The 22,213-nt window shown below is 44.8% G+C and overlaps 3 long non-coding RNA genes across 3 annotated transcripts; 1 reads left to right on the plus strand and 2 right to left on the minus strand.

Annotated features, from left to right (window-relative positions):
• Positions 1-6,011: 6,011 nt before the first annotated feature.
• Positions 6,012-7,871, minus strand: LOC310751545. Its single transcript, XR_014542605.1, has 2 exons — positions 7,625-7,871; positions 6,012-6,632 (listed from the first exon to the last, which is right to left on the minus strand). It is a non-coding gene; the product is annotated as an uncharacterized lncRNA (long non-coding RNA).
• A 5,457-nt stretch (positions 7,872-13,328) lies between these two features.
• On the plus strand, positions 13,329-16,045 carry LOC310751619. Its single transcript, XR_014542635.1, has 2 exons — positions 13,329-13,413; positions 15,267-16,045. It is a non-coding gene; the product is annotated as an uncharacterized lncRNA (long non-coding RNA).
• A 3,370-nt stretch (positions 16,046-19,415) lies between these two features.
• On the minus strand, positions 19,416-21,198 carry LOC310750947. The gene is made up of 2 exons (XR_014542357.1): positions 21,162-21,198; positions 19,416-20,073 (listed from the first exon to the last, which is right to left on the minus strand). It is a non-coding gene; the product is annotated as an uncharacterized lncRNA (long non-coding RNA).
• Positions 21,199-22,213: the final 1,015 nt, after the last annotated feature.

Consider the following 22,213-nt stretch of genomic DNA (forward strand, 5'->3'; position numbering starts at 1 on the left):
TCCCTCCCTCCCTCCCTCCCATAGCACATGTAACGGTATTTTACATGCTGAGACCCTATCTGCCTGTGGACTATCTCACCAAAGTGGTGCAATGTGTTCTACGTGGGGCTACATTTGAAGGTGAACTCTAATCCAGAATGTGGCAGCTAGACTGATGACTGGAAGTGGCTGCCAAGACCACATAACACCAGTCCTGAAAGACCAACATTGGCTCCCAGTACGTTTCCGAGCACAATTCAAAGTGTTGCTGCTGACCTTTAAATCCCTAAACAGCCTCGGCCCAGTATACCTGAAGGAGCGTCTCCACACCCATCATTCTGCCACTGAGGTCCAGCTCCGAGGGCCTTCTGGCGGTTCCCTCCCTGTGAGAAGTGAGGTTACAGGGATCCAGGCAGAGGGCCTTCTCAGTGGTGGTGCCCGCCCTGTGGAACGCCCTCCCACCAGATGTCAAAGAGAACAACAACTACCAGACTTTTAGAAGACATCTGAAGGCAGCCCTGTTTAGGGAAGTGTTTAATGTTTGATGTTTTATCAGGTTTTTAATATTCTTTGGGCAGCCGCCCAGAGTGGTTGGGGAAACCCAGCCAGATGGGCGGCATATAAAAAATATTATTATTATTATTATTATTATTATTATTATTATTATTACATCATAAAGTATGATAGAACTGGAGTATGTGTTCACTTTGTTGAATCTCCATTCTAGGATCTCTGACAGCATCCCCACATGGTAGGACCCCTCTCAAAGCCACTAGGTCAGAATGGCCTTTAAAACACCTACAAAAGAAAGAGGAGCAGTCCTATACTCTTATAGTATACTCTTATAAAACTGCAGGTTATTACAATAATCCTGCCAATGTTCTTATCTGTTACAATTCGTTTGTCAATATTCAATAAGCCGTTTCCATTCTTGTATAAAAAGTTTGCTATCCTGATTTCTTTTCTTTTTTTCTGGTAAGTTTCACCATTTCTGCCTATTCCATAAATTTTTGTATCCATTCTTCTTTCTCCGGGACTTCTTTCCATTTTGGGGCAAAAAAACAAAAAAACAAAAACACATTCTTGCCGTGGTAGTCGCATACACAAATATATTTCTATACGGTTTGGCTAGTTCTGTCCCTAAACAAATGTCAGGTATGTTGAGCCTGGGGAAATGTGAGAAGGCCATAGGATGTCAGGGGCCGTGGCCTCAGGTGCAGATTTTTGAAGATGGTGTGAAGCACATGGCCCCAGCAAGAACCCCCATTGCAGTGTGGCCCAGCACTTGTCTCCTGGTGTCAGAAGAACCAACACTCGAGGAGAGGAACACAGGGCCATGTCATAATGGGGGCACCAGCGTGGGGTACCTGGTTCATGTCAGCCAAGTACTATGTTGCCTTGCCAGGCATGTTGGGGTACTCCGTTCCACCTTAAGAACAGACGTGTGGATTGTTGCATGCCACATGCCTGTTTACACTCCAGCACAGCTTGCTGGGAACTTCCGTTTTGTGTATAGCTTTTGCTGTCTTGCTTTTGGACACGAAAGGGATCAGACATGTTTTCCTTATGTCCTGATGTATGCTGAATAAACTGCTTGTAAATATGCTCAAACAGCCTCTCCTGCCACTTCTGTTGCATAGCGTTATCTCTGCTGATTAGAGCGTGCCCTAGCTTTGGAAGTTCGGGTCGCTGATTCATGTTGCACCAAGGACTGGAGTTCGTCCAGTACACCGGCTGGTGCGATAGAGCCATCTGGGGGCCTGCCAATTGCCCCCGCTTCCTTGGTTGTATGCCAACAGGGCTCCCCCCTGTGCGGTACTGCATGGCCCCACTTGGCTTCGGTGTGGGGCAGGGGCACTACGTGGCTACAGGAGGTCCCTCCCCCCCCCCCCAGTAATAAAAGGCCTTGGATCAAAACAAGATAATCCCATTCAACTCAGCCTAATTGTTTATAAAGCAATCCCATAAGTGCCCCTTTAATAATGGCCGGGAATTACAGTGTTCCCAAAACATAGTTTTAATCATATCCCTTTTCAAAATGAAGGTTACGAAGACAGTCAGGGATCACATGCAGGATGTTTGGTGCGTGGCAGAGGTCAGCGTCACGGGTTAATGAAAACCTTGCCATTTTTGAGCAGTGCCTCATTGCTTGTGGAATGGCACCCACTGATATATAAAAGGTCCACCACCCTGAAACTCTTCACTCACTCGCTGCATCCAATATCCACACCTGCATTCCTACCACTGACCAAGGTAAGTTCAGTTCTAATGTTTGTTTGCACTTACTGTGTTCTCAATTGCAAGGGAGCTAATGTCTTGAGCAGGTAGTTCAGCTAGCAGCACCCCAAATTGGCCTGGATTCTTTCGGAGTTTAAGGTCTGAGCACCTTGCCTCGCATATTCTCACTCAGAGGAACTGCAATGGTCCAAAGTTAAAGATTTTATGGTGGACTTGTAAAAGGGTAATAATAATAATAATAATAATAATAATAATAATAATAATAGTAATAATTTATTATTTATACTCCGCCCATCTGGCTGGGCTTCCCCAGCCACTCTGGGCGGCTTCCAGAAAAATATTAAAATGCTGTAATACATCAAACATTAAAAGCTTCCCTAAACAGGGCTGTCTTCAGATGTCTTCTAAAAGTCTGGTAGTTGTTCTCTTTGACATCTGGAGGGAGGGTGTTCCACAGGGAGGGCGCCACTACCGAGAAGGCCCTCTGCCTGGTTCCCTGTAACTTGGCTTCTGGCAGTGACGGAACCGCCAGAAGGCCCTCAGAGCTGGACCTCAGTGTCCAGGTAGAACGATGGGGGTGGAGACACTCCTTCAAATATACTGGACCGAGGCTGTTTAGGATAAAAGAGTATTGGGAAATGATCCATAATGAATTGAAAAAAAAAAGTTTAAAAGTACTCCCCCCTCCCCAAACCGGAGTCCTTTCTGTTGAGGATAATTCAGACTGAAATTTGCAGGTGTCAAAAAAGGTTATTTACACATGCTACTACTGTGGCTGGTGTTTTGTTAGCTCAAAAATGGAAAACGAGTGAGGTCCCAACCAAAGAAGATAATATGCACAACTTGCAGACTTAACATATAGAATAAGAGAACAAGAAGAGCATACGTTTAAAGAAGGTTGGAAAACGTTTATTGAATATATGGGAAATAATTGTGTCCAGCTGAAAACGTTGGCAGCATTAAGCTAAATTCAACAGTGTAAATAAGTTATGATGGATGCAACAATGGATGGTGCAGTTTTTGTAAAATGTGCAGGGATTTATGATATGCAAAATGAACCATGGAAAGAGAAGAATGGAAGTCATTGATATCTTAAGGATGTAAAATGAGTATTTTAAATTGTAAAGCAGAAAACTTAATGAGAGAGTGAGAGAGAGAGAGAGAGAGAGAGAGAGAGAGAGAGAGAGAGAGAGATAAAGTTAAAGATTTTTAAAAACCTGGGAAGCATTCTCGTCTGTTAGTCATTAAAACAGACGGCAGGGGAACTAAGGTCTTGATCAGGTAGCCCAGCAATGTTCCAATATTTTATAGTGAAACAGGAATCCAGATTCTAGTCCAGACAGATCACTTGATTAAAACTGTCAGGAAGTTGGCTTTTTGCTGAGATATTGCATGTGAATCTTCACGTAATGTAGTGGAAAGGCATATGTAGGCTCACCAAATGGAGAAACATTATCTACACGGGTTCCCTTAGTGCAGAACGTAAGGGTTATTTAAGAGGTCTGAATATGCAGTGCTCAGTTAACAGTGAATCTCTTAATTTCCCGAAGCTCCAACACACTTCTCCACCTCCAACTCAAAGATGTCTTGCTGTTCCAAGTGTGGCTGCTCCCCCTGCTGTTGCAAGCAGTGTTGCTGTTCCCCCTGCTGCAGTTGTGGCTGTTGCAAGCAGTGTTGCTCTTCCCCCTGCTGCGGCTGCGGCTGTTGCAAGCAGTGTTGCTCTTCCCCCTGCTGCGGCTGCGGCTGTTGCAAGCAGTGTTGCTGCTCCCCCTGCTGTTGCAAGCAGTGCTGCTGTTCCCCCTGTTGCAGTTCTGGTTGCTGCGGCTCTTCCTGCTGTGGTTGCTATCCTAAGCAGTGCAAGTGTTGAAAAACCTCAATGGAAGCCTTCCATGCAAACAGGAGTCTACAACTGATGGTCCAAGGAATCATCTTGCCACACATGAGCTCCGGGTTCAAGGGCTGCTGGTTGACTCCTTGCACTCAACTTGCTGAATTCTCAAATTCTCTTTCTATAACTTCCTTATTACATCCTAACTTCTGTCTTCCTCTTGTCTTCTCTGTTTGATTCACTTGCATGTTCTCTCACGACCCATCTCTAACAAGGCATTTCAAATAATGCCAACTTGACCATATCAATGTGTGTGACTCTCTATTTACTCTCTCTGCTTCGCTTCTAATTCTTCTGCTGTTGTAGAATGTAACTGCATGACGACCAATAAAATAGTGAACCATAGACTTGGTTTATTTCTTCCCTTAATGTGGGGCAAATGGAAGGGAGCTGCTATAGCTCAGTGTGTACAGCCAACACATTTGTTTTGCATGCAGTCCATACCTACATGCTAGCCTATTGTGTGCCATGGATGTACTCACCCACAGAGCTTTGTCATTTCTCCAATATGCACAGATGGAGGTAAGTGGTATTCCACAAAAGACTCAAGCAGGGTACATGTCCTTCAGTTGGAGATATCAGGGCTTGAGATCTGTTAGCACTGGTGAACCTAGATGGATAATGTCACACCATCTAGGCCAGCGGTTCTCAACCTGTGGGTCCCCAGATGTTGTTGGACTACAACTCCCATTATCCCCGAGCTCTGACCTTGCTAGCTGGGGTGATGGGAGTTGTAGTTCAACAACATCTGGGGAGCCACAGGTTGAGAAAGGCTGATCTAGGCCTCTCTAGTTGGACACCAGGAGTCTCTCCTCACAATTCCTCCACCCAAACAGCCTCTTCCCCCAAGAGATACCCCTTTCAACCCACAATTGATGTTTTCGCATGGGTGGAATGTTTTCTTGAACTCTGATCATACCTCAATGGAGGATAGAGAAAGGGTGTGTGGATATGTATAGAGGTTGTTGTTGTTGTTGCTGCTATTGCTCTTGCTTTTATTATTTCTATACAGTACCACCCTTCATCTGAGGATCATGGAATGATTTACAATAGAAAAACACAAGGATATGCAACATAGTATCCAAAAAACCCAACCAACCAACCAACCCCTTCTACAGTTTAAAAGACCATATATTGTTTAATTAGCCAAAGGCCTGGGAGAAGAGGATTTCCACCCCCTCTGGTTTCTAAAGATATGTAATGAAGGCATCAGGTGAGCTTACCTGAGGAAAGCATTCCACTGAATTGAATTAAGTGCCCACTACTGCCGCTTTAACTGCTTTAACTGATGGGGCTACTGCAATCTCCAACATATTGAGGTGAAAGAAGGCAAGAAGACGATGTATATGCTTTATATACATATAAATGTTTTATACATATAAATGCTTTATATACATATTTATATATGTCTATGTATAGGGACACAGGTGGCACTGTGGGTTAAACCACAGAGCCTAGGACTTGCTGATCAGAAGGTCGGCGGTTCGAATCCCCGCAACGGGGTGAGCTCCTGTTGCTCGGTCCCTGCTCCTGCCAACCTAGCAGTTTGAAAGCACGTCAAAGTGCAAGTAGATAAATAGGTACCGCTCTGGCAGGAAGGTAAACGACGTTTCTGTGCACTGCTCTGGCTCGCCAGAAGCAGCTTAGTCATGCTGGCCACATGACCCGGAAGCTGTACGCCGGCTCCCTCGGCCAATAAAGCAAGATGAGCGCTGCAACCCCAGAGTCGGCCACGACTGGACCTAATGGTCAGGGGTCCCTTTACCTTTACCTTTACTGGCACAGGACCTCAGGAATTTTGCCTAGAAGAGAAGGAAGCTGCCAAGGTCCCAAACTTCTGCTTTAACTGATGGGGCTACTGCAATCTCCCACATATTGAGGTGAAAGAAGGCAAGAAGACGATGTATATGCTTTTGATTTTTTTATTAGTTTCCATGTATACATTTAGATTTTGTATCCACAGCTATTCGAAGAGAGGAAAGGAGAAAAGGAGATCATCCCATCCACCAAATATGAGAAAGATTACACAACAGGCATGCCTCCTGGAAGGACGACGGAGTGGAATAAAGAGGATGTGAGAAGAAACCAGGCCTGATCAGTGGAGGCAGGTGCGAACGTAAGGCACAAAGATGGGTGAATCGAAGACGTCGGCCAGCAGAGGAGATAGCAGCGCTCAACACTTCAGAGGTTCCTCAGCACCAGCATTGCTTGGGATAGCAGCAACTGGATCCGGAGCCACCAGAGCCCTGGGAACTGCAAGAACAGCAAGATCCACAAGATCCACGAGAGCCGCCGCAAGAGCCGCTGGAACCGCAAGAGCCACTGGAACTGCAAGAGCCACTGGAACCACTGGAACCGCTGGAACCAGAACCACAGCAGGGCGAGCCACAGCAGCATGGGCAGCAGCAACAGCATGGGCTGCTGCAGCACTTGCAGCAGCAAGGACAGCAGCAGCACTTGCAGGAGCAGGGACAGCAGCAGCAATTGGAGGAGCACGGCATCTTGGCAACGAAGAGGGAAGGCGGAGCTGAAAGAAATCAAGGGGTTTCCCATTAAGCAACCGCAACATCCTCAGGCGTATTAAAAAGCACATGAGATGCATGCCCTGCTTTAGGAAGACCAGCAGAGACATGTTTTCATTCCCGGTGAGCCTACAAGTGCATTTTGATTGCTCATGTTGCAATTCGGCTTAGCTGTGATATTGCCCTGTGCACCTCTGCCCTTTTACTTGATTGCCCGTGACAATCCAGAGCGCTGGGCGTCAATCTTTGCTCAGACTGACTGCCCAGAGCCATTTCAGCAATAACACAGCAGGTCTTTTGTGAACTCTACTGTCTGCCAAGAGCCACAGACCATGCTGGTTCTCTCATGAATGTAAGTGTTTAAAGGGTGAGTAATATTCCAGTATTATCACTTTAGACTGATCTGAGATGTATCTTCACTACACATAGCACCAAGTAATGTAATGTTTAAAGAGAACTCATCAGAGCTTCTTTTGATACTTCATTAGATCTCAGCGTAGTGTATCTGAGAGGATTTGTCTCTGAGCCCATAAAGTCCTATAATACATCAAATGGCATGCTTGGTCAGGAAAAAAAAAATGCACTACTTTAGATTCTTCGCAAGACAATATTCAGCATTTTTCCAGTCCTAATAGCTGAAAGAATCCAAGCCTTAAGGTAGGCTCAATTTGTGTGAATAAATGCACATTTTGGATAAAACAATGTGTGTCCAAAAGACCTTCTTGAGACATTAGATCCTTTGCATTCAAGAGAGATCAGAATTTGCATCTATACAATTAGGCTTTCCTCCAGCCTCATCTCCTTAGGTGGCTGGATGTTACAATGCCCTGTGTAAGATAATATTGGTAATATTTGGTAATATTTCTTACCAAGAAGGAGATAAACAGAAAGGCAGTGCAAATGCAAAACCAGAGTTGCAAGAGTACCTCCTTGAGACCTTCACTTCCCTACAAACAAGGACAGACCCAGAAGGAATAAGCACTGGAACAGAGCTCACCTTATTCAGTAGCAGAGTTTGTTGTGGATGTTGGATCCAATGAATGAGTGAAGGACTCCTGGATTGCGGTCTTTTTATAGAGATCTGTGCATCCTTTCCCAAGTGATGAGGCACAACACAAGAATGACGAGGTCTTCATGTGCTGTCCTCCACAACAACATCATCCGGTGCATAATCCTTGATTGTGTTCATATCCTTCATTTCGGAATGTATGTTATTAAAGTTATTGTGCAGTAGTAGCACTGTAATTCTCCATCCTGTCCCAAAGGGGGGGGGCTTTATTATTTATTATTTAAATTTGCAGACCACTCTTCATCTGTAGATCCCAGTGCAGTTCACAGCATCAAAAAACATGGTAAAACACAAACATTTATAGTGTGTGAGGTTTTTTTAAAAAAAAACCCAATTATGTTGAGGATAACAGACGCCATGTGCATTTCTCCCTGAGAGACAGAGCCTAAGGGTTTTGTTTTATAAGATTATTACATTTTTTGCTTTATTGCCCTATGTAAGATATATAAAAAGTACTTTTTATAATGATTTAAAGCCAATCTTGTAAAAGCCTTTAGTATTTTCCTTATGATTTGTGGGGATGGAGCAAAAAGAGAGGTCTCTGAAACTGGGGTGATCTCCTGGGTTTTTGGGTGTGTGGTTTTTTTGTTTTGTTTTGTTTTTAAAGTAATGCATAGGAAGTTGATTACTCATTGTGACAGCAACATTTTTCTCTGTCATTCCAGAGTGGAGAACCACTGGGCCATGGGCCGAATTAGATCAACTATGGGTTCCAATTCAGCTCGAGGGGCCTTTCTCTCCAATCACACATATGTGTTGCACACATGACGCCAGAGTCAGGTCAAAATGCACCTGCCAAAGCACAATCAGAAGCCTTAGGGGAGTTCCAGTTGACCCTGGGCAAGAGAGCCTTGAAGTCATCTCAGATCAGCAGATTACTGATGGCAACAAGGCTACGGTGCGGTGGACTAGATTATGATCAAGAGATAGGAAGATACGCCAATTTCAATTTCTCTCCCTTTGCGTATATCCATTTGCACATACAGTATTGAGTAAGGGCTGTAGCCCAGTGGCAGAGCACATGCATTGTAAACGTAACACATACCCCTTAACTGTCCATCCAGTTTGGGGCAGCTGTGCTCTTGCACAGGTCATGTGGCTTATCTTCTCCTAGATGGGCTACCTTTCAGGTTGGAGAACCCCATCTGCCCAACACTTCTCTCCAGAGGACATACAAAAACTGCCTTCTTGTCCATTGGGCCCCCTCAATGTGCCAGAGCCTGTTTCTGCATGCAGGAGAAGTCCCTAACTCACTGAGGGTTTAAGCCTCATTGGATACACTCACCTGGTTTAGCTGGCCAATCTTCGACATTCATGGAGTGTGGCTGCTGTCACACACTGACAGCTTCTAGGAGACATAAATGGGAGCTGAGTGCGGGGTGGGGACCAAAGGTGAATAAACTATCCCAGAAGAATCAAGATGATAGAGAGACAAGACCTATGGAGTGTTAATGCTCTGTGCCCCGCAGTCCCATGCTGAGGTAGTAGTAGTTGTTGTTTAGTCGTCTTAGTCATGTTCAACCCTCCGTGACCCCATGAACCACAGCATGTCTTGGAAACTCTCACTTTCTTCTCAAAGCTTCTCCTTTTTTATGTCCATTGAGTTTTCTTGGCAAAATACTGGAGTAGTTTGCCAGTTCCTTCTCCAGGTGGATCACATTTAGTCTAAACTCTCGGCTATTACCTGTCCGTCTTAGGTGGCCCTGCACCCTCTGAGTTATTCAAGCCCCTTCGCCATGACAAGGTAGTGATCCATGAAGGGGCTGAGGTAGTATACATGTGTAAATAAAGCCATATGATCTAAAGACACCATAGTCTCCAATTCAATTCAATTAACAGTCTTCAGTTGAGGAAACTGAATGTTGGGTAAGCAGTGGAACCCATGGAGTCTCTCACAGCTCTCCAAGAGTAGCTCTCCAAGATATCAGATGGAGGGACTTCTTCCCTGCTAAGATGTCTTCCATGCAATCATGGAATCATCCAAGCAGAGTTTCTGGAGCATGAACCTGGGACATCATGTGCTCTGCCACTGACCTAGAATACTTTCTTATTATTTTATGCGCAATGAAAGGTCACTAGCCAAGGATTTGGCTATTGGCCTTTCCCAGCCTGACAGCCTTTTGGAAGCCAGTGCTTGATGGTGTTACTTTCCACATGAAAATAATATTATTCATTCATTGATTTATATTACCTACCTCCATCTTACAGTAGAGGAATACAACAAGACTGAGCACTGTGGTTTGGATTTTTTTATATATATTTGCTATCTATACTTTTAGAAAACAAGAGAGGTACTCAAACACATGAAAGGCAAGAGAGAGTGTTGCATCTTCCAAAATGATGAGCCTTTCAGATGCATGACAAGCAATTCTCCTTCTCAAGCACATCAAAGGGAACTAAGGAGAAGGTGAGAAGAATTTGCTGTTCATCAAAGGAGGCAGATGCAATGCTTAAGGCAATGAACTTGGGAAATTAATGAGTGTCAGAAGTCAGCAAGCACTGATGGTGGAGGTGGTGGTGTGGGGTAATTTGTCAAGCTGCCAGCTCCCTGTTTGCACTGAGAGCTTCCCTTGGGGTTCTTCAGCACTTGCATTACTCGGGATAGCAGCATTTGGAGCAGCCACAATAACCAGAACCACAGCAGGGGGGGACTGCTGCTTGCAGCAGCCACCACAGTAACAGGGAGAGCAGCCATACCTGGAACAGCATGGCATCTTTGTGATGGGGAGGAAAGGCAGAGCTGAAGGAAAGCAAGATCTTGCCTGTGAACCAGCCACAGAGCACTCAGACATAGATCTCATACATGAATGTTTAGCCGCATGGGGAGCAGCATATATGCTGGTTTTTATCTAATGCTTCTCCAGTCATAAATAAATACGTAATAGGATAAGCTAGATCTGAGGTCAGGCAAAGAATCATGGACATAGAGAGACAACAGGACTGTACAAGGGTCCCTGATTATAAAATCATAGAAAACAGGAGATACGTAGCCGCTCCAGCAGCATATCTCTATTTCCTCACATCCAGAAATGCAAGAAGGGCTGTTACTCTTGCTAGAAGCTCTGTCTTGCCCTCACGGGTTCTGGAAGGCTCCTATAGAAGAGGCCTGTATGCACAGAGACTTTGCGCCTGCCCATTAGGGGAAATAGGAAGCCCCAAACATATATCCTTTTTATGTTGAGATCCGTAGAGACATCATTGATCCTTTGCTGAAGAGGCTCACCAATCTTTCAGACAAGTCTAAACTTAATTCTCTCCTCTTAGGCAAAGATCACAAGACGACCTGGCTGTTAGCCAGATTCTGCGCCCAGATTTGTAGGCCCAGATCATCCTCTAGAATAAAGTAGCTTACTAGGGAAATGCTGAAGTCGCTCTTTGGGGTGCTTCAGGGTCAATTTTTTATGGTACCCCAAATCTCAGTTGTACGGGTGTATATCTATATCTCAATTTTAACTCATGAGCTATTGAGGCAATCTGCTCCGATGGTATATTTCATCTTTTTGAATGCTGTTTTTATTGTGTTATGTTATGTGAGCTGGTCTTTGACCGTAATAAATTATCTATCTAATACATAATAGGATAGAGAGGGGTGGGCAACGGGGGAGAAATTTAATTCAGTTCACATTTAAAGGGAAAGCTATCAAATGGCTTCCCTTCAGGAAGCAATATGTGAATTGAAACACAGCCGCTCTTCAAAATGTGTTCCTCTCTGAATGTTGCAGTGCAGTGTTCCAGTAAATAAACATGTACGAAAAATGCACATACAAGGCTAAAGTTTTCATTAAAATGTGCCTATTAGTAAAAAATAACATACAAAAATAATTGTATTAGTGAGGGATTCTTTCCCCAAAATGTGAATATTAGGATAAATTTGATGATGAATTCACCAAGAACTTAAATAAAAGAAAAAAGAAACTAACTGATGTAGGAATGTGGAGAACTGGAAATAAGATTAGAATTTTTTTTTAATCTGGAGAGAATTTGAAGTTGACAGTCAGCCATCCTTGCTTCAGAGTCCACTGTATCTCAGGCTTGCTGTCATTGCTTATCAGATGACATCAAGTCTCTCTTGCCAAGGAACAACTAGAATCCACTTAAGGGTCCAAAAAATGCCTATTCTTTTGTTATGATGAAGGACAGAGAAGTGTGTGCAGAACAGGAATAATGAAGTTTAAATGCAGATTTAAAGGCAAAACTGCTCCTTCTCAAAGGGTACGTGAATCAAAATGCAGCCGTCCCTTGAAATTCACATTTCTCTGAGTCTTGCAGTGCATTTCTCCTGTTAAGAAATGTGTGGATAGGAATGGATATAGTAATCTGGGAGGGGGGAGAAAGAGAGAGAGAGAGAGAGAGAGAGAGAGAGAGAGAGAGAGAGAGACCATCATATTAATAAAAGGAATTTGCAGATTTGTGTTTATGGAGAGAAATTCACTGATTAAGGTTCATGAGAACTTATTTTAAAGAGAGAGATGTGGAAATGAACATAAGATTAGAAAAATAGAGAAACAGAGGGCATTCCAACTGATATTTTTGGTTTTTATGGAAGCCGCCCAGAGTGGCTGGGGAGGCCCAGCCAGATGGGCGGGGTATAAATAATAAATTATTATTATTATTATTATTATTATTATTATTATTATTATTATATATCCTTCCGTTCTTGAATCCATAGGCTCCAACTCCTAGAGGTCTTCAGGCTCCCAATAAAACATTTGAGGGGGCCGCCCCCCAAAAGTTGATGTGCTTTGCCATTCAAATGGTGTCCAAGCACCATGTCATGTGATTGATTATGCAAGGCAGGGCTTACACCCCCCCCCCAATATTTTATTCAAGTTGGCATCCCTGCATGAATCATCGATCAGCTTATGTACCACAGGCTTGCTGTCATCACTCATCAGATGAACCAAGATTATCTCAAGCAACTCTGGCCTAGGAACCAATGTAAACCCCAAGGCTTCTGATTTTGTTTTGACAGCTATGCTTCCTCTTGATTTTGAGATCATGTGTGGGGCAGGTGGGTGCAGTTGGTGGGGGGAGAAGGCCCCATGGGCTGAATTGGAACACATACTTAACCTAATTAGCCCCACAGTCATGTGGTTCCCTGTTCTTGAATTGCTGAGAAAAATTGTGCTGTCACCATACGCCATCAACCTCCTATGCGTCACTTAAAAAAAGAATCTCCCCTCACATCAGAACTCACACTGAACTTCAGAGACCCTTCCTTTTGCTCTACCTCCACAAATTATGAAGAAAAAAAGAGGTAAACCTTAAACAAGATTGGCCTGGAGTCATCATCCCAAGTGCTTTATTATGCTACGGAGGATAGTAAAAAAATAAGGTCATAATCTTAAACAAAACAAAACAAAAAATCCTTAGGCTCTGGATCTCAGGGACAAATGCATACAAACTCCATTCATCTCGACATAATTGCTCTTTAAGGCTGCCCTATAAATGCCCCCTTTGGACAGGATGGAGAATCACAGTGTTAGTTACTGCAAAATAGCTTTAATCACATACACTCAAAAATGAAGGGTAGGAACACAGTCCAGGATTACGCACCGGATGATGGTGTTGTGGAGGACAATATTTGGAGACCTCGTCATTCTTGCGCGGTGCCTCATCACTTGGGAAAGGATGCACAGATCTCTATAAAAGATCTGCAATCCAGGAGTTATTCACTCACTTGTTGGATCCGATAATCACAACAAACTCTGCTACAGGTAAGCCCCATTCCAGTTTTGTTCATTTCTGCTGTGTCCTTATTTGAGGGGAAACAAAAGTTATTGAGGTAGTATTCTTGCAACTCTGCTTTTGCACAGCCTGACTATTATCAGTGTCCTTTATATTTTGATATCTTGATATTTTGCCCTTTGAGGAGATGTTGCTAGAGGGAAGCATAATTGTACAGATTCCAAATCTAACCCAAGACTTACATCAGGCTCCTCACCGGAGCAAGGTGGTTTGAGTATATTACATCAATCCTGGCCGAACTGCACTGACTACCAGTTAGTTTCTGGGTCCAGTTCAAAGTGCTGGCTTTAAACCTTTAAATGTCTCAGGACTGCAGCACCTCAAAGACCACCTCAGGGCCGGATTTAGGTTTGATGAGGCCCTAAGCTACTGCAGGTAATGGGGCCCTTTATATGTCCAGCTGTCGCTGTTTTTTGTGTTGAATATATGCTATATGGTAATTTATGGACCTAATAGGTATCTAAACCCATTTGCATGTGTTGCCATGCAACCAGTCCATGCAGAATATAGGCACCCTATATATAGAAAGGAGCAAACCAGTGATATTTTAGGAAGCAGGTTATCAGGCGAGGCCCATTACTTACATCATAGGAGCCTACACAACACAAAACACTGTTGCTGCATGTAGGTTTTATTTTATTTGTTTTTTTATCTTATATTTTGGAAATGTACATCCAGTTGTTCATTCCTTTAATTTTTTTTGGGGGGGGGGCGGGCAAGAGAGCAGGGCCCTAAGCGATAGCTTGTTTAATTTATACGTAAATCTGGCACTGCACCACCGGCCCCAATTTGAACTGACTCAGACCCTGCAATCATGATCGGAGGTCCTTCTTTGTGTTCCCCCTCCAAGAGGTATCTGGAGGATGACAACACAAGAACGGTCCTTTTCTGAGTTGGTTGCCCAGTTGTGGGATGCTCTCTGTTGAGAGACTTGCCTGATGCCTTCATTACATATCTTAAGGGACCAGGCGAAAACGTTTCTCTGTAGCCAGGCCTTTGGCTGATTAAACATTTTATGGCCTCTTAAACAGGTTTGTTGCATGGAAGTTATTTGATTGTTTCTGTTTTGTTATGTATTTCCCCCCCCCCCATTTTGTATTTTTATGCTGTGAACCACCCTGTCGTCTTCAGATGAAGGGGGTATACAAATTTAATAAATAAAAATTGAACAAATAAAGCTACAATGCTCTAGATTGCCTGCGAACAATCAAGTAGAAAGGTAGAGATAACGTAGCCAGGATAATATTGAACCCAAGCAAAAGTGAAGTTAGATAGTTTATCAGAAAAAATAAGGAACAAATCAAAACAGGAATTTATCTCAAAACGGGAAGTCTTCAAAGTTTATTTGAAAAACAACTACAGTAGCTTAAGCTCTGTTGCAGTGTTTGAATAACTTTAGTAGTAGATTTAAGAAAGATCTGAAATCTAAGATCAATCAATAATTAATTTAAGACAAACCGTGTATTGGCAACAAATAATAGATAATTGAAATAAGGAATGGATGGGAGGTCGGGTCTATATTCCAAGGACCGCTTTTTGCTTTATTGATTTGTAACTAAGATTGTCTTTATCACTGTTTTGTTTGTATTTTTTGTCTTGTCTTTTTCTTTTTTGGTGTATCAATAAAAATAAAAATAAAAAAAGAACCCAACCAAAAGTGTAATAACAAAAAACGCACTTCTAGGTTCGCTGAGATGGGAGGGCAATATTTGAAAATCATGTCTCTATTGGTCTTCCTAATGCAGAACGTGTATCTAATGTGTTTCCAATATGCCTGAGGATGTTCTGTTTGCTTAATGGGGAATCCCTTGATTTCTTTCAGCTCCGCCTTCCTTCTCCGTTGCTAAGATGTCGTGCTGCTCCTGTTGTGGTTGCTCCCCCTGCTGCTGCAGCTATTGTCCTTGCTGCTGCTGTTGTCCTTGCTGCCCCTTCTGCTGCCCCTGTTGCTGCTGCCCCTGCTGCTGCCCCTGTTGCTGCTGCCCCTGCTGTGGTTCTGGTAGTAGTGGCTCCAGCAGTGGCGGTTCGTCTTGCTGCTGCCCTAGGCAAGGAGGCTCCAGCAGTGGCAGTTCCTCTTGCTGCTGCCCTAGGCAAGGAGGCTCCAGCAGTGGTGGTTTGTCTTGCTGCTGCCCTAGGCAAGGCGGCTCCAGCAGTGGCAGTTCGTCTTGCTGCTGCCCTAGGCAAGGAGGCTCCAGCAGTGGCGGTTCCTCTTGCTGCTGCCCTAGGCAAGGAGGCTCCAGCAGTGGCAGTTCGTCTTGCTGCTACCCTAGCCAAGGTGGCTGCAGCAGTGGCGGTTCCTCTTGCTGCTACCCTAGGCAAGGAGGCTGGTGCTGAAGAAATTCAGTCTTGAGACCTGATGCCTCATCAGCACTGCCTGATGCCTCGAATCCACCAGTGCCTAAGTGTTACATTTGCACCTGCCTCCTTGTTGAACCCTAAATTCTTCTCATCTTCTCTTTCCTTTGTTGTCCTTTAAGGAGGCATGCCACATGAGTTCTCTTTATCATAGGATTATCTCTCTTTCCTTTCTTCTCTTTGAATTGCTCCTCTGTGGATACAAAATCTAACCGAATTCACAGCAAGTAATAAAAATCCCAAAGCATCTATGTCATCTTCTTGCCTTCTTTCACCTCGATATGTGGGAAATTGCAGTAGCTCCATGAAATAATGCAGAGGGTTGCGACCAAGGGGTCTTCATTCTCTTTTGAGCAAAATCTCCGAGGTTACGTGGACAGCCTCAGAAGCAAAAGTGAGCAGAACATTGGATGCAAATGTTATCTATATTCAGGAGGCTGATTTCTACACATATCCACACAAACACTGATCTCAGGCAGGCAAGCAAGCTCTGATAAGAATTAATGAGTCTCTGGCAGTTTTATGTACGTTTATTTACAATTTACATCCAGAGAGCAGCTTTGGGCCTGCTGCCATTAGCTAAGAGTTGGTCACTCTGATTCTCCACCCCTGTCGCAACATGTAGGGCACCAAAATCCAGTCCTTCCTTTTTTGTACTTCCATTGCATCTTAACCCTTTCAGTTCTTCTGGTTCGAGGAGAAGGTGGGTGAACTCCCCTGCCATGCTATCAAATGACAATTCCTCCAAACACTGTTTCCCTCCTGGTTGCATAGCAACCCCCTCAATATTGTCTATCTCCTCCCCTCCCTCTGCCTGTGAGCTCTCCGAGTCTTGATAAAGGGGGGCCAAACTAACCCACTCCTGCTACAATCTCTCGCTTCCGGAGTCAGACTCTGGCTCCCTTTGTACTGTCAGTCCTTCATCTCCAGAGTCTGACTCTTCCCAGGTGTTCTATTCAGCCACATCCCCGACACATTTCTATCCTCAACTGAAGCAAAGAAGAAGCATTTTAGAGTTCTGAGAAATGTTCCCTCTAGATAAAAACATCAGTGGAGGCTTGTGAGTAGGGCTGGTTATGGTTGGATTCCATTTGGAAAGATAATGTTTTTATGGAGGAATTGTGGCCTGCCAACTAGAGGTAACAGATCTCAAACATGTCAGGAGTGCTGCCTACACTTGAGTAGGACCCTGGCAGAGACACATACCCGACTGTCTTGTTTGGGAGACACTTACCAAACCTGACACTACACCTCTGATTCCATGCCCATAAATATGCACAGGGCTGACCAGCCACTGAATATTTCCCATTCCTGAGGGCCCTACAGCCCTCTAGATTCAACCAAATGATCTAGGGAACCAGTGGGTCACATTCAACTCTGTTCTACACAAAGTAAAGCCTTTGGATTTTTAATGATCCAAAGTTAGTCATAGATCTCTGAGTAAAGTTAATATTGGATATAGCCCAATAAGCCCTGGCCAATCTGAGTCATTCATCTCTTAGTCATAAATTTACACCCAATGGGCACGCTTATTTGTGGTATGACAAGGTTAAAGTTCATAAAGTCTTTCCGAACCATGTTACAAGGAAACCGGTGTATGAGGTATGGGATAAACACAAAAATTTATTGGAACACAAAATACCATGGTGGCTCTCTCCACTTGAAGCAGTACAGTGGTACCTCAGGTTAAGTACTTAAGTCGTTCTGGAGGTCTGTTCTTAACCTGAAACTGTTCTTAACCTGAAGCACCACTTTAGCTAATGGGGCCTCCTTCTGCCACCGCACCGCCAGAGCACGATTTCTGTTCTCATCCTGAAGCAAAGTTCTTAACCTGAAGCACTATTTCTGGGTTAGCGGAGTATGTAACCTGAAGCGTATGTAACCCGAGGTACACTATATTGGTAAAAAAAAAAAGGAATATGAGAAATGATTGGGCAAATTATAAAGAATTATTAAATTAAACAGATCAGGATTTAAAACTAAGGAGGTTTGAAGATATAAGGGAATTAGTAACAGATTGTTAAAGTCGTTGTCAATTTTACAAATAGGAGTATTTTATTTTACCTTTTTAAGCAATGCAATTTATGTGGGAAAACGTGATGGGAGTACTTCCAAGAAGCTCCTGATTTCAAGCTTTATAACTCTGCTACATACATATATACAGACATACAACCTATAAGCCAACCAGTTTTATTTTCAACACCAACCACTTGCACCCACCCTCAGTTGAGCCAAACGCTCCTCCTTCTTTCTGCCTTCCTGACCCTAAGGTTCTGAACCTGCAGAGAGCAGAGCAGGAATCCCCATCCGGCCTTAGGACCTTCAATATATATCATAAGTGTGAAAGAGCATACAAAGCTCCTTCGCAGCACATTCATATTGTTTGTCCATTAGACCTTCATCATCATTTATGTCAGCTTGGAGCAGCTCTTCAAGAACTCAGGTCCTGGATCCCTCAAGTTGAATATGCAATACATTGAAATTGGTATGGCTTGCATCCAAAGCATGCGCTCCTTATGCACATTGAACTTTTGGAAGGTCTCCCCACCCTTCATTTTTACTACCAAAATCCTACCCAATAAAGAGAGTTTCATCCTCCCCCATGTATCCATACCTTGTCTAATCTTATTCCACACAACCACTTAATTGTTCTGAATCAGATTAGCATTCTTATTTGTTATCCAAATACAGTGGTACCTTGGTTTAAGAACAGTCTAGTTTATGAACAACTTGGATTAAGAACGCTGCAAACCTGGAAGTAGGTGTTTTGGTTTGTGAACTTTGCCTTGGAAGCAGAACATGTTCCGCTTCCTGTTGAGTGTGTTCCATTTGTAAATTGAGTCCCCCGCTGCTATGGGAAAGCACACCTTGGTTTAAGAACACTTTGGTTTAAGAATGGACTTCTGGAACGGATTAAGTTTGTAAACCAAGGTACCACTGTATTTCACTTTCTTCTCCACCTTAATACACAATAGTTTTTGCACATGAGTTTGCAGCAGCACTCTTGGAGTGTGCTGGTCCTGGGGGGTGGTTACTGTGCCGCGTGGTCTGCGTCTGGTCCGAGGCTGAAGCGGGGTCCAAGGCAGGGAGTCGGGCATGGTCAGGAACTCTGGCAGAAAGCAGGACAGGAACAGGTAACCAACAATGTTGCTCCCGCAACCTGGGACTGGGTGGGCTGGCCTTTATCTCCTCTGAGGCATAGGACGGCCCCGGTCCACAGGTGACTCGCCTCTCCTGGCCTGGAGGCGAGCACTCCTCCTGTGAGAACTTAGTTCCCTCCGCCTCTCTGCCCTGAGCCTCTGCAGCTCAGGAGAGGCTGGAGGGTTACTGGACCCAGAGGCAACCTGAGCTTCCCCTGACAGGGCTGGGAGAGGAGCACCTGCAGGCAATGGGTCCTTGATCACCTCTGGAGCCAGAGCAGATTCAGCTGGTGTCTGCTCCTGAGGATCCGGCACAGGTGAGGGCCCTTCAGGTTCAAGCCCCAGCCCCGGCTCAACTGGCCCTGGAGGCGGGGACTCTTGTGCAGGCTGGGATTCCTCAGGTTCAGCCTCTGAATCAGATTCCCAGGCCATCACATGGAAATTTGTATGCATGCAACAAATTAAAATAAGACTATGTATGATAGTTTACCATTTTATTCATTGTCATACGGGCAAGTACATGCTACAACAATAGAGGAGTTAGGAAGGAGAAGAGAAGAGACAGAAAAGTGAGCATCCCACTCCTTGAGGTGGTCATGAGGACACCGTTAGAAATACCTAACAGGCATGCATCCTTGGAGAATTTCATTGTGAAGGGTAAAGAAAGAAGAGAGGAATCTACAACTTATGGGGGGAGGGAGGAAGTTACAGAGTTGAGACACTGAGCTCAGCAAGGAGTCAACCATAGGTCACTGAAACCAGTGCTGTCGTGCTGATAGTGTTGGTAATGGTGGTGGCTCTGGACCGCAAGCCATTAATACCTGCTTGCCTTCAGAGCATCCCTTGGCATCCTTCAGCACCTGCATTGCTTGGGGAAGCAGCATGTGGAACCACAGCAGGAAGACCCACAGCACCCGGAACCACAGCAGGGGGAACAGCAGCAGCAAGGGGAGCAGCAGCAGGAGGACTGTCCTCCACAGCAGCCACTGCAGCAAGACTGACCGCAGCAGCAAGGGGAGCAGCCGCAGCAGGGGGAGCAGGAACAGCAAGGGGAACAGCAGGACGGCTTGCAGCAGCAGGGAGAGCAGCCACACTTGGAACAGCACGACATATTTGCAGTGGGGAAGGAAGGCAGCGCTGAAAGGGAAGAAGACATTGCCCTTGAACCAACCACATCATCCTCAGACACATTAAACTATCTACATGTCAGTGCCCTGCATTGTGGAGACTGGCAAAAATGGGATTTGCACTTAATGTTTCTATGCTCAGCAGTGCTCTTAGTGAAGTTTAGATCTGAAGTCTCTGTGGCTTTACATCTACAAGGTTTTACTTGAGAAATAATATGGGATAGACAGAGTCTGGAATGCTGCTTTGTCATAAACCCTTGGACGCGGGTGCCTCTTGGGCTCCGATCAACTCTGAGCCTCTTGGGCTTGCCGATCAGAAGGTCAGCAGTTTGAATCTCTGTGATGCGGTGAGCTCCCATTGCTCTGTTCCAGCTCCTGCCAACCTAGCAGTTCAAAAGCATGCCAGTGCAAGTAGATAAAAAGGTACCGTTGCGACGGGAAGGTAAATGGCATTTCTGTGCACTCTGGTTTTCACCACAGTGTTCTGTTCCACCAGAAGTGGTTTATTCCTGCTGGCCACATGACCCAGAAAACTGTCTGTGGGCAAACGCCGGCTCCCTTGGCCTGAAAGCGAGATGAGCGCCGCAACCCCATAGTCACCTTTGATTGGACTTAACCATCCAGGTTAAGTCCAACCATTTCTTAAGGAAATCAGCCCTGAGTGCTCACTTGAAGGACAGATCCTGAAGCTGAGGTGCCAATATTTTGGCCACCTCATGAGGAGAAGACTCCCTGGAAAAGACCCTGATTGAGGGCACAAGGAGAAGGGGATGACAGAGATGGTGGGACAGTGTTCTTGAAGCTACCAGCATGAGTTTGACCAAACTACGGGAGGCAGTGGAAGACAGGAGGGCCTGGTGTGCTCTAGGTCCATGGGGTCACAACGACTAAACAACAACAACCATCCAGGGGTCCTTTACCTTTTTACCTTACCTAAACCCTGGGATAGTCTGCCCATAATGTGGCAAGAGGCCCAGAATGATTCCCAAGCATAAAATCAGCGGTGTGAAATAGTGCCTTTGCAGGATCAGAGGAGACCTTAGCTCCCCTGTGGTCAAGAAAGCAACAACAATGAACAAACTCTGGAATGGGACTTACCTTGTTCAGCAGGAGGAGTTTGCGTGAGTTTTGGATCCAGTGATTGTGTGAAGAACTGCTGGGGGTGGGCCTTTTTATATGGCTCTGTAGAACCTTCCCCCAGCAATGAGGCATGACTCAAGAATGCTGACGTCTCCCTTAATCCTCAATGGTTGGCCTCTACCGCACCATCATCCAGCGTGCATGCTTGACTGTGTGGACATCCTTCATCTTTAAATGTATGTGATTAAAGATATTCAACAGTAGTTAACCCTGTCATTCTCCCTCCTGTCCAAAGGAGTCATTTATAGAATTGCTTTGAAAAGGATTATGTTGAGATGAACAAATGAATGGGCGTCAGATGAGCTTCTAACCTCCATCCAGAGCCTGAGGATTTTATTTCTAGAAAAAAAAGTTGACTCCCTACCAATTATTTCCAGGGGTCATAGGTTTCCCATAAGAAATATGATTTATGCTAAACACACACTAATTTCATGTCTGACTTTAAAATAACCATAGAATCATAGAATTGTAGAGTTGGAAGGGACCCGCTGTAATGACCGCTCTCCCATCAGCCGGAGGGCACCCTTTGCGTGGCTGCGAGCAGCACCCCGTTTCCTGAGACAACGGCAGAAGTTCCTGGTCCATGTCCCCAAGTTACAGCCCTTTGAGGTTCCCACCAAACTCAGTTCTAATGAACCTATCTGTGGCAGGGGGAGGCAGAGCTCTTTGCGTAGTTAAAAGGGGAGGAGTGAGAGTGGAATGCTCTCTGTTGGGAGTGTCTGAGAGTGTTCAGGCAGCTGAGTCGGAGGGGAGTCACTGGCCATATGCTGAAAGGTTGTCAGTGGTCTCCCCAGTATTGCAATAAAATGGGGGTGGGCGCTGCATAAACAAACGTCTTCCAGAGCCGCCCACTTCCCAGACAGACCAGATTACCCTGATGTGCCCCAGATCCCCGGCAGGGACTGGGAGGGATACACGCCCAATGCCTAAACAAAGGTCTTCCTTCATCTGAAGGTTTAAATAAAGCTGTGGCCAATTTAATCCCATAACACATTGGCATGAACCATTCA

The sequence above is a fragment of the Podarcis filfolensis genome, assembly GCF_964270895.1.
Source record: "Podarcis filfolensis genome assembly, chromosome: 16".
Classification (NCBI taxonomy): Eukaryota; Metazoa; Chordata; class Lepidosauria; order Squamata; family Lacertidae; genus Podarcis; species Podarcis filfolensis.